This window comes from Triturus cristatus, chromosome 4_1, assembly GCF_964204655.1.
Source record: "Triturus cristatus chromosome 4_1, aTriCri1.1, whole genome shotgun sequence".
NCBI lineage: Eukaryota > Metazoa > Chordata > Amphibia > Caudata > Salamandridae > Triturus > Triturus cristatus.
The window spans coordinates 259,234,348-259,247,977 of NC_140585.1; positions in this window are offsets into that span (position 1 = coordinate 259,234,348).

Genomic DNA, 13,630 nt, shown 5'->3' on the forward strand with positions numbered 1-13,630 from the left:
CCACCAAGGTCTTCCTGGAACTGCCGCAGTGGCGGTCCCAGACGAAGACAGTCAATCTCAGAATAACACAAGACACCTAGGACAACAATGCATGGTGCAGGTAAAGGCACCTCCGCAAGGTAACTAGAAAGATTAAAACAATGGTTAACATCATCCTTAAAGAACATACTGTGGACTCCAGAAATAATTTATTTTCAATATACAGAAATTGTTAATTTCTATTTCAAAATACAGTATAGGATGTCTTTTCTCAGACCGCTTCTACACTGTCTCTGATGTTGGGTCCCCTTGGACAGAATTAATGTCAGTTAAATGCAACTTGTTTCCTGAAGATGGACAAAGGGGCTTGGTCGCTATTCCTAGGCAGCGAAATCTAGATGATGGACCATGGGACTAAAAATACAATGGGGCAGATTTACAAACCCCTTGCGCCACTTTTGGGTCACTTTTAACATGGGAAAAGTGACGCAAATTTAAATCTGCCCCAATGTTCCTTTGTGATGTGGCTGACTTTAATATTCTGGGGAGACAATACGGAGTTATTCTTCCCCTTCATTACATGGACACTGCCTGAGAGACCTTAGTGTATTAGGGAGGCCATGTAGAAAGGAAACTTCCACACTACTGAGAGCATGTGAGCAGATGCTCTTGCAGCAGAAATGCGTCTCAACTTCAAGCGCACACACCAGACTCACCCAGAATTCTGGGCACCCTAAAGATAGTTTATGTGGTTTGGACGCGAGTCCAGCGTGCAGAATGCGATAATAATAATAATAATGATGATGATAACAAACTATTTTTATTATTTCTTCATATCACAATCCTGCTGTTTCTTACCGGGTAAACGAACAGGTCTTAATATTGACACATTTCATGGCAGTCAACTTACCTACCTTGGGAGAGTGGAAGGCTGAATTGACCATGTCAGAATCCAAACTCATGACCTTAAGGGTACCCCCTATTTCAGTTTCAAAAATCCAACTCACTGAGCCATCCTGCCGGTTCAGGAATTCCAAGTGCTTCAGCCCCAACACAGTTATTCTTTTTTAATAGAAAGTGAAATATTTTGATTTAGAAAGTCTGAAAAAAATTCAATAAGTGTGAATTATGGTGAGGCACGTTGGAAATTGCAGATTGTACCTGGAAAATGTAGCGTCCACGCACATGCTGTATACACTCATTTGCAAATCATCTCTGTGGCAAATTGTCAGTCCATGCAGGAGAGACTTCAGCGTTATTGGCCAGATAATGCACTTATGAAAACTTATTTATCAACACACTGTGACGCAAGAAAAATAAACAGATGCAATGATAAAGGAATATGACAGTCTCCTGTCTGATGGGCAGTTTTAGCCATTAGTGGTCTTTACTTAGGGCCTTATTACGAGTTTGGCGGCTCTCGTGTCGGGCGCCACTACCACGTTGACAGGAGGACCGGCAAGCCCGTTGTGCGCATGCCCACTGGATTACGGGTGTAATCCATGTCTAGCGGGCTGCGATGGTCTCAAGGCAGTGGTCTCTTAGGCTCAAAGGTGAGCCTAACATACACCCCACAGCTGTGACAGCGTCAGCAGCACATTCTTCCATGCATGCCTCACAGTGCAGGAACAGGGTGCAATTACGACATGCTACCCCAGACCCAGATCTAGCAGGGTGGCTGTGTTAGGGCCCCCTTAGTTTCCTCTCCACCACCCTTTTCATGGTGGGCTCACCATCATGAAAAGGAAACTCGTAATAGGCTTGGTGGCGCCGGCAGTGGCACCACCAGCATATTTAGGCCGGTTGCAGACCACTGGCCCAGGGGATCCTTGATCGCGGTGGAGCTGGCAGTCTTGTGGCAGTCCGACCACAACACTCACAATACTGCAGGTGGAACCGCATTTTGGCAGTGGTCAGACTGCCGCCACAAGTATGGCGGTCCTGAGGCCCTTAGTGTGTCAGGGTCATGTAGGACATTACATCCTCCAATTTCACGGACAGAAGACTGCCCTGTTTTGAGTTCATCACCATCCCAGCAGTGATCTGTGTGAATTGACAGTAGCCGCTGCCATAGTGACTGGCTCCTTTGAGATTGTATAGAAGAATATGAAAGAATATCGAGATCAACAATATCGATGCACCAGAATATCGTGTCAACATTATTGTCTAAAAAATATAGAGTTCATATACTTTGGGCCTGATTCTTAAACGGCACTTTGTACTGCATTTTGTAGTAGTACAAAACATACTAAAAAATGCAATTCACAAACAATATGCAGAGTTTTAAGACTCTACACTCCCTATACTTATGTGTGCAGAGTTCTCAGTAATGACTGCAAAGTCTCCAGTTGCAGTGAACTACCCACACATAAATTTACGGATTATACACGCGTAAAACTCTGCATGTTGTTTTTGAACACTGAAAAGTCAAAAAGTAGTAAACTTACTTCAAAGTGTAATTACCTTTGAGAATCAGGCACATCGTATGTAAACTACCAAAATATTGAGTCAAAAAGTAGTTGAGCAGAATATTGACAAAAATAACGTACGTTTATTGAAAAATTCATATTTATACCATGATATATAATTTATTCAAAATACTAAAATGTGAATAATAAAAGTAAACATATAGTTTTATGTAAAGTTTTAATAAGTGATATAAATTAAATATACATACATCCTCATACAAGTGATGGCAGCAATGGTTGCCCCTTCCTCCAACATGCTGCTGCCATGTAGAAGCGGCTGCAAACCCCCGCTTTTACATTCAGGGGCTTATTTGTGATAGGCTTGAGCCACTGGAGCATCACTTTCTTTGATGATCCGGCAGCGCAAGCCTCTCAATCATATCTATGAGGCGACGCAAAGCCACCCTGCTCGGCTTTGCATGGCCCCATCGATATGGAGTAGGACAAAGCAGTACAAGTCGCTGCGCTGCCCTACTCTGCATCAAGGAAGTGTTTAATGGGTGCTGTGGTGGGGGTTCCCGCTCAACACTCATGGATTCTGATGCAGCCCCAGATTTACCTAATTACGTAAACCTGGGGCAGCGCCACAAGCTTACGCCCCCTTAGAGCAGGCGTAATGAGAATTATTTTTATTTCTCCTCGTTTTTTCCTCTTTCCATGTGTTCTTCCTCCTGCAGCACACATGCAAAGAGGAAAATGCCTCTTGACATTGTTTTTGTGCAGGAAGGTGCCCCTTCCTGCACAAAAACAATCCTGCCTGCAATGAGGCACCCATGCACCACGGTGCAAGGATGCCTATGTTGATGCCAGGCAGAAAACTGCGCTTCAACACAGGGAGAAAGGACAGGAATGCACCATATTTCATAAATGTGGTGCATTCCTACCCTTTCGCACCAGCCTAGGGAAGCGCAGTATGAAGACTTGCAGCACTGCCGTACGCCAATTCTTCATAAATGAGGCCCTCAGTTACACTGCTTCACGACGAAAGCAAAAGACGGTCGCTGCATGGAATATATGAGTCAGGCTATAATTTATTTGCCCTGCAAATGAACAAATGCGTTTCTGCTCGCAACAGGGCCTTCGTCAAGGAGCAGTGCTCCACCACCCAGAGAGATAAATAACAAACTCAAAGGAACAGAAATGGAAGAGTTACTCCACATCCGCTCAGCAATTCCAATAGTATCCCAAGCAATTAGTTGTATCATCAGAAAACATGAAACCCGGTTCCTCAATTTCATTCGGAAATGCTTATCACATAATAAAAATCATTCCATCTACAGGAACACTAAAACATGCCAAATAGAGGCATGCAAAATTCACAAAATCATAACCTTAATAAATTCAATAACATTAACCTGTTTATGAACTCATCCTCATAATTTAAATAATAAACACTAAGCAATAACATGATGTGTCACATGATCAATGCAAGTGTCCTTTTACAATAAAAGGCACAAAACCTTAGCTTCACTTCTATGTTTTCAAAACCCATGAAATGCGGAAAAAAAGGCAAGAAAGAAGTGCATGTGTGAAAAAAATAAAAAATAAGTACTCTATGGAAAAGATGAAACAGCATATATGCAGACGTAAATCAATTACATATGTCCAAATTAGGACATATAGATATGCAGAGCGCCTCAAGTCGGTAAATAAATGAAACAAGAAATATGAGGTTGCTGCTACTGTAATCGGAGGGCACAAAACATATTATACAAAGGTATGCATATGGCTGTACAACTGTGATGGATCCCAGAGTGTAACAGAACATTTTCTCTCATCATTATAAATTCATCAAGTCCATGTTGTCAATAGATGCTCTCAGACCGATGGAAATTATGAGGAAATTAGAAAAAAAGGAGAAAACGACAAATGGGAAGAGAGGGAGACAGCAGAAAAAGAATTGAACATGGAGATAGACCGACTTACGGCAATAAACGTATTTAATCATGAACTCAAGCATTGGGAACAATTTGTTCTGATTGGCTTTCAGGTTTTAGCATTTACATGTGACGTCAGCTAAAGAAACAAGCAACAGATGCGTCATCTTCACTCACCAATGATTAGCGCCTCTGAGTAGAACCCCATGGAGCAGATTGGCTGTAGCACCACACAAGGATCAAAGGGTATTACGAATGAGGAAGAGAAGATTGGTTGGCAGAACCGAGAGGGCCGCGAATATAGGGAGGCTGGCATAAGGGCGGAAATGAAAGGTGATAGAAATCAAGCTAGTGGGAGAATTTGAAAGCATAAAAGATGGACATGGTGAGAGGCACGTCTAAGAGTAGAAATGGGACGAAAACGAGAGATGAGACGGCCTGAGGTAAAACGATAACAAAAAGTAGATTGTGGTAGGCTTGGTGGGAAGTTAGAACAAGGTAATCAAAAGGGTGGGCTACGAGATGACTAAAGGGGAGAGATGGTGACGCTAAGAATATTGAGAGTTGATCAATAAATCGGGCACTGAAATTAGTCCAGATGATGTGTCCATCCAATTCTCTTGAAATGAGCCCAACTCTTTGATCATCTGTTTGAAATGTGTTTATTTGTCCTCCTCAAATGAGTCGAAGGAAGTAGTCATTCAGTTTCTCCGACTCGCTGCTCATATACAATTCTGCGTGTTCTTTTCCTTTGTGTTTCTTGGTGCTTCTTTGCCCTCTTCTTCCTCTGGTTCCTTTTCTCCCTTCCATATCTGCCTTGTGCCGATCACAGCCCTCTTGCCGGGCCCTCCCTGGCGCACCTCTGTTAGTCCATCCCTTGTGCATCTCGTGGGTCACTAGAATGACTTAATCCTTCAACTGGGGCTCTTCTGCCATACATATGGATTTGCTGCACTTGACACACAATCCGCCATCTGCTTCATCATGTCCATACTTTGTAGAAAAGGCAGTGGTATTTCAAGCAGAAATAGTTAAAAATTTACCAAAGAACATTGCACATGGAGCTTGTAAAATCGTGGGCCTTGGGGGGGGCCTAGGTGCATTCACAAACACACGGGACGCTCAGTATGGTTCTAGGGTGATCCTGGAGTGAATCCCCGCCCAGAGCCCTGGGCACTTTATTAGGTACATCACGTGGTCTCCGCAGGGGCGAGACCATTCAGCCTGTCCCCCGTGACGGGGGTCTCAGTTACTAGCACTCCCCTGCTTACAGCGATAGGTGTGGGCTGGCCCACGTCCTATCGCGACATTACATTCCTCCCCAACCCAATAACAACAAAACACAACTGAATAACTTTTCCCCAACAGTCACTTCTAGTCCTCCGTGACCAGCCCTCTCGGCAGTCTCTCATGGCCCGGGTCACTAGCTCCAACCCCATGTTCAATAAACTGAAACAGTCTTACTTGTTCTGCGGCTCCCGGCCACCCGTCCGGGCTGCGACTCGACCTCCAGTCGCCGACTAGCCACTGGTGACGTAGTCTCTGTACTTCTGGGATGGCTGAGGGCAGGGGCGGAGATGGTACCTGCTCTGGCTGTCCCTTGGCTCTCGGGTCGACGGCAGTGGCTCCTGCAGGCAGGGTGACAGGAGGCCGGGGCCTGGTGACTCTTGGCCTGTCGCGCTGGTTCCGGGGTCTGCTGGCAGGCTGCCGGGTGTAGCTCTCTGGACTGGCGCGCTGGAAGGCGTGGCCTGTTCCGTGGGGAGAACCTTCTTGAACAACGACACATTCCTGGTGACGATCTCCGAACCCTTCCGGGCAGTGACCATGGTACCTTTGACCGCCGTGACAGTCCATGAGTCCTTTTCAAAAGGTGTCCGGAACTTGCTTGAGGGGTGTCGGTCTTGAACCAGGACTTGGTCACCCACTGCGATGGTCGGTTCTAGGGCACCTCTTCTCTGAGATGCTGCAGCATTGGTCTGGGTTCGCCTCAGATCTGACGAGTTCGCTGGGTTTTCCTCCCGTTCCCACAGGGAGTGGTGGGGAATGGTGTCTGTCACAGTCCGACCGAAACATAGGCGGCTCGGTGATACCCCTGTAGTGCAGTGAGGGGTGAGCCGGTACTCTCACAAGAACTGATAGATCGACTGCTCTACGCTACGTGACTCTGACACTGCAATTTGAATAGTCTTCTTGAGGGTCCGCATTATGCGTTCTACTTCGCCGTTGGCTTGCGGCCAGCGCGGGGTAATCTTGCGGTGCTTGGTCCCATGGGACACGAGATAGGCGGCGAACTCTGAGCTGGTGAATGGGGGCCCATTGTCCGTCCGTAGCTCTCCGAACAGCCCGTGGGTGGCTATCATCTTCTCGAGCTTCGGGATGACTTCCACCGCTGATGTAGACTGGACAAACTCCACCTCCGGATACCTGGAGTAGTCGTCGACTACTACTAGCATGTAGCGTCCGTCTGGGAGGCTGCCAAAATCCGCACTCACTCTCTCCCACGGCCGCCGAGGTCCTTCTTCCGTAATCACCGGCGCCGGTCTGCTCGGAAGACTGGTGGCTAGGCACGCGGGACACCGTTGTACTAGTGTTTCTATCAGGTTGTCTAGACCAGGGAACCACACTTTGCTTCGAAGGCGACTTTTAGACTTGACGATCCCTTGGTGGGCTCCGTGGGCGAGAATCGCGGCCTGTTGGGTGAGGGCGGCTGGCAGGACTAGGCGCGGGCCTCGCAGGAGACAGCCTTCTTCCGACACCGACAGTTCATGTCGCACTTGGTAGAGTGCTTTTAGTGTGGTCTGGGCAGTCGTCGTCCGCAGGGGTGAAGGGCACTGAAGAGGCTGCCAGTCTCCTGACCGGACAGCTTGTATCGCCAGCTGTAGGCAGTCGTCCTCTCGTGTGGCTGCGACCACTTCCTGTAGCGACATTGGGAGTGGGCGGGAACGCTCGACCACCATTCTGACATAGTCTTCCGTTGCCGCGGCTTCTGCTGCTTCCGGCGGCGTGACTGGTCTGGCATGCCGTGAGAGGAAGTCTGCGGGGTTTTTCGAGCCCGGTCGGTACTCCACGGTCAGTTGGAATTCTTGCAACTGCAAAATCCATTTTTCGATCCTTGGAGGGGGCTGAGACGAGGACCCTTGAAAGAGTGGCACCAGCGGCTTGTGGTCCGTGATGACCGTGAATGGGTGCCCATACAGGTAGATATGGAAATGGCGGCACCCCCACAGAATAGCGATCGCCTCCCGCTCTATTTGTGAGTATCTTTGTTCGGTGGGCGTCAGGGTCCTGCTGGCATACGCTACTGGCGCCCACTCTCCGCAGCTCTGCCGTTGTGACAACACCGCTCCTAGGCCCGTGGGGCTAGCATCGACGACCAACTGGGACTCCTGGCGCGGGTCGAAGTACACCAACGTGGTGTCTGCTGACAGAGCGGCTTTGGTTTGCTGGAATGACTGCTCTTGCGGCGGGCCCCAGGTCCACATAGCCGTCGACTTGGTGAGGTCTCTTAGTGGCCCCGTCAGGTCTGCTAGGTTTTGGATGAATCGGCCACAGTAGGTGACCATCCCCAGAAAACTCCGTACACCGGTCACTGACGTTGGGGCCGGTGCTTCCTGGATGTCCTTGACCTTGGCGGGATCTGGTCCCATTCCCTTGTCAGAGAATCGGTATCCAAAGAAACTTATATCCTTCCGCAGGAACTCGCACTTTTTACGGTGTAGCGTTAGCCCGCGGTCTTGCAGGCGGGCGAACACAGCGTGGAGGCGGGTGATGTGCTCTTCTAGAGAGGGGGCGTGGACGAGAATATCGTCACTCACATTGAGCACCCCTTCCAGTCCTTGGAGTACCGTCTTGATGATGTTCTGGAACACCTCCGCCGCACTGGAGATTCCAAAGTTGAGGCGCTTATACCGCCACAGGCCAGCATGTGTGGAGAATGTTGTTATCGGGCGCGAATCAGGGTGGAGCGGGATTTGGTGGTACCCGGAGCGAAGGTCCATCTTGGAGAACCACCTGGAGCCGGCCAGTTCGCCTATGATGTCGTCCACCGTGGGCGTCAGGTGGCGCTCTCGTTTGATCGCCAGGTTCGGGATGCGCATATCGATGCATATGCGAACGGCGTCCGGCTGTTTTGGCTTCTTAGCGACCACGATGGGGGATACCCACGGCGTGGGTCCTGTTACCCGCTCGATGATCCCTGCCGCCTCCAACATGCGGAGCTCCGCCTCCACCTTCGGCCTGAGGTGGAACGCAATCCCTCTGTGCCTGAGGGCCACTGGGGTTATTGTCCTGTCAATGTGCAGTCGCACTGCTGGGCCTTGAAGGCATCCGATGCCATTGAAAAGGGGTGCGAAATCAGCTACCAGTTGGTCAAGGCCTGGTGATTGGAGGGCGCACGCGAACTGAATGAGGCGCAGGTCTACTGCTGTGCGGCAGCCAAGCAGGAATCCGGACCCTTCCCTGGACACATACACTTTGGCTGTTAGGCAGGCTTCGCCATGGGACAGCTCCGGTTGAAATACTCCGCATATCCGGAGAGGGGTACGGGTCCCAAAAGCGTACACCTGGACATTGGTGTGGTGGAGGGCCGGCTGATCGGGCAGCTGTCTGTACGCGCTGAGCGCCATGAGATTGATCGTGGCTCCGGTGTCGATTAGCGCTGCCACTGGGTGTCCTTTCACTTTTACTGTGCACATGGGTGCGGATTGTGGATCGTCCGACAGGGCATGCAACATGTGCACCACGTGTACCGTTGCGGCTTCATCGTCATCCATGTCGCTGTTCGACGACTCCTCGACGGGTCCTGCTTCTAGAGTGCGTACTGGTCTTGCTGGGCCGTGCCCTCGCCGGGCTGGTTTCGAGCGGCACACCTTGGAGAAATGGTTGACCTTGCCGCAGGCACTGCACGTCTTCCCTTGCGCTGGACACGCTCCGTCATGTGGGAGTGGACCTCCGCACCACCCACAGAGGCGAGGTTTCGGACTCTGCCCGGACTCCTGAGCTGATGCTTTCCTGTGCTTTGGCCGTTGGCTGCGGGCGTTGGACTGTATGGCGCACACTGGCTCTTCCTTGACCGTCGTCGGTGGAGTTCAGTGTTTCAGACTCTCCGTCCACATACATTGTAATCTTTCTCCTCCTGATTGCTGCATTCAGACCTTAAACAGGTGAGAATACCGCCCAGGAGGCGGTGATATGCAAGGGATTTTGCCTGCATTGGGAAACAAAGATCTTACATATTTAAATGTAATTCAAAAAAGAGTGAAAGGAATGAGTCCTTCTTTGTGCTACCAATGGTTCGCGAGAAGAGGGAGCTTGGAATAATCCCAGGCACTTTGCATCTCTTTTGAAAGTCTAACAGTGAGAGTGCTGAAGTGCCTCCCAGTGAAGCACTTACATGCTAAAGATGCAAGATGCAATGCTATTCTTGATGGAAAGAGGAGATTTCAAAGAGCACATAGTGGAAACCTCTAAGAATCCTGAAACTAAAGAACAGATTTAAAGTATTTCTGGGGTGTGCAGCAACACAAGACTGTGGAGGTAGGTTTGATTTCCACTGCTAGCACACTGTATGAAGCCTACCCACACAATATTACCCTGGAGATACCAAAGGCCAATAAGGACGAAAGCATGAACTTTTGGTGAATAACATATCAATGCACTGCAAAATGTCAAAATATCTAAAAATAACGTCATATAATATACTTGAAATGTGGCTGGAAATTCACTGTTTGCCACATAATTTCCCTATTGTTACCTTGTTCCACATGCGTACACCTGTGTATGCTGTGTATATTAGTGGATGTGTTGTGTATATGTGCTTCGCGTGTGTGTGCATTAATTTATTCATGTGTGCCATTTTTCTGTATATCTATGTTGGTGTGGCTGAAGTTTACCATACATGTGAAGAACTGTACTTCTAAATGTGTCTTGTAATCAATATTCCCACTAATTTGTTTCCTCTGTGTGCGGCAGTGTAAGGTCTCTGTGCACTGCAGCCAAGGCTATGTGCGCCTGGAACCAGACCGCGCGTGTGGGTGCAGTGCCAAATATCACTCCAAATTGTTGCTTAAAAAAGTGAAAGGACGGTGCGCTCCCACACCTGTAGCGTCACATGAAGGGTCTAAAGGCAGGTTTTCAATTTAGATACACACGCCACGACATGAGTTGGTTACACAGACAAGTACACACCGTGCTTAGAAAAGCACAGGAATCCAACGATGGTACCTTAAGAAGATTTTACTAAAGATTCTCAACTCGAGCACTGTTCATAGGTTGCGGAAATGTTGGGAGCCAATACAAAATCACACTAGAGGGCACAAGATGAATCTGGCTGGGGCGGCTTGGAGAAGCCTTTAAATACACAAAGTGCAAGCACTGGGTCTAGCCTCACAATGACCCCGGCGCCTTTTCTTATTTTCTGGATCCTGAAACTACTGAGCTTAAATACGGAATTGCATAAAACTGTGTTCCAATACTGCCCGGCGCATTGGCTTGCAATGCCAAAGGAGTGTGTAGTAATTTCAAGGAGACTGACCCAGCATCACCCAGCTTGTCAATGAGATGCCTTACACAGTGTTATGAGGTGCCTTACACAGTGTTTGGTTAAAGTTAGAACACCCTTTCAAGCAATAATACAGTAAATTACCTTTGACACAATTCTGTCCCAAGTCACTATTAGGAAAGTGTATTTGTTGTGGTTGATCCCATTAAAATGGAAAAGGTTGAACGAGTGGTGGATTTCAGAAAGGAAAGAGTCTTTTGTGATTTATTATAGTTCTCTGTTCATATTAGTTTGTTTTGGTTCATTTTGATTCTTCTTGAATCTGTACATTTGTGAGTGATAAAAGGTTCACACCTTTAAATTGCTGCCTAGTCCCAGTGATTACTCATGTTTAAGTGTTAGTAGTTGAACAGTGGTTTTCGAAGGTAGATGTGAAGACGTCTTTTTCAAAGAAAACCCTGCAACACCTTGTATTGCAAAGGAATTGGTCACTCTTCGGTATGCTTGAAGTGTTATGTAGATGCCTTTTTTAATTTCAGAACAATTTTATATGTAAAAAGGAAATATCATGAAATTATGAAAAGGTCACACAGAGCAATGTGAAGCCATGACAGCTATGCATGTAATTTTTATATACATTTCCATTCTCTTTATGGCTTGATTTTGCTGGTGAGAAAGTGTTACTCACAGCCCTGCCAAGTACCAGGCATCAGGCGTTAGACTAACGCATTTCAGTGTGGTGGTCCGCACTGAATTGCAAATTCACGCACAATAGGCATTGCGCCTGCCTCGGCTGTCAAGCCATAGCGCTGCTATAATGAAACTGGAGTGGCAGCACGCCTGTGTGAGAGCCCTGCTCCTGGTAGGCTTTGCGGGCTGCTGGCTACAATGTATTTCTACAATGTAGGAAGTAATCCTCATGGCTGCGTGCGGCATTACGCAGGACGTCACATAAAGTTTGTGTGAGGTTGTGGCAATGCCAGGGCAGTGCTTACACTGCAGCACGGTAATTTAAACATAATCAAGAATGGTCCCTGCCACCACCGGGACCCAACCCCACAGACCCGTGGCGGCTGCTCGAGCCCAGAGCACGCACTCTGCAGCTGCTGAGTCTGAATGCAGCCTGGGTGGCACGTTTGCCAAGGGAGTCATTTGTTGTAGTAAAATAGGCACGTCGGTGCTTGTTGGTAAGTGTGCGTGCTTTTAAGATGCATGCTTTTAATAAATATGCATACTTAAGCTCATGGTATTTAGAGAAAAAATGTGCCTTGGAGTTGAAACAAATTCAGACTTCAGCCTAATCTATATCTAATCATGTGTGTATGATTTTTAATGTTCCAGCTAGCTCTTTAGTGGGGCGATCAGTGCCCCAGTTGTACGCCTGTGGAGCCAGAGGACAGGGCCGCCAGTCACTGACTCTGCCTCCTCCCGCTGAGAGCGAACAAAGACTTTAACATGCGAGGGGTGCTCCCTTTAAGCTTTAGCAGTAACAATCCTAAACCTGAAGCGGAGACAACATGTAACAGTATTTAGCATTATTCCTGCACTGGTGAGTATTGTATTGTCTTTCTATATCTCAAATCTTGCTCCCCACAGCCCATTTTCTCCACCAGTGGTGCAACAGAACCTCACCAGGCACCCTCTCCTATTATGCTGCAGTCTGGTTGTTTTAGGCTGCCTCCAATGCCGCTTCATAGCAAACACGTCCCTCGGCTGGCAATTACCAGAACCCCTTGGGGTGATCCAGGCAGACTGCAGCACAGCTGGTTCTCGCCAGGGGCTCTTCTGCCCCCTAGAGCACCCCCTGCAAAAAGACACTGCCCTCCACTGGGTCAGCCCTCCTTCACCCAGCCTCCACTTCGGAGTCTTCTCGTCAGGGGCCTCCGCACCATTCCCTGCTGAAGGCCTCGCACAACTTTGTTTCTGCCATTAGCCCCCTCTTTCGGCTCTCTGTCCTAACCCAGGTGGCGGGGAGTGCAGGATTCAGCGTTGGACCTAAAAATCACAGTTTTGTGTCCAGGATGAAGCACTTCTTGTCAACATCTTGCCGGCCATGCCTCTCCATGTGTGGGCATTTTGATGCCAAAAATGAGTGTTTCTACTTATGCCTTGTGCATGCAAATGCATCAATAATGTCGCCCTGCACCTGATATGTCTTCGGACTCTAAGGGGAAATGAAGGGGAACTTAATCAAAACCTATGATTTAGTCCTCTTTCATTGATCTACTCACCATACCTAGCTTCTCAATAATTTGCTGCGACCGCAAGGATAGCGATGGTGGTGGACTGGCCATTATACACAAAAATGATCTCGTCCTAACTCCCTTCCACACTTCCAAATACCTTATCTTCAAATGCCTAGGAGTTCAGCTCGCCTCCAAAAACCCCAACCCCATCAAATTTCATGTCAACTTAAAACCACAATTCTTTGAAGACTTAACTGACCTAATAACGCAAAATTCCCTAAAAGGCAGCACTGATATTATACGAGGAGACTTAAACTTGCACCTGAATAATGCCGAAGACCCAACAGCACAAGCCCTATCCACCCTCCTTGAAGCAAATGATCTCTATGCAGATGACGCCCAACTCTACATGAAAATTTAGTCAGCTAAAGACATCCAGCACATAAACAGCACTCTCGCCGCAGTTCAATCCTGGCTAACCAGGAACCACTTTAAGCTCAACCCCAACAAAACAGAACTCCTCTTCCTCCAACTGAAAGAAAAATCCTTTCCCATTCATAGCACCCAACACCACAACAAACAAACTTATAATGAGGGCTCTACCCTTGACGCAATCATGTA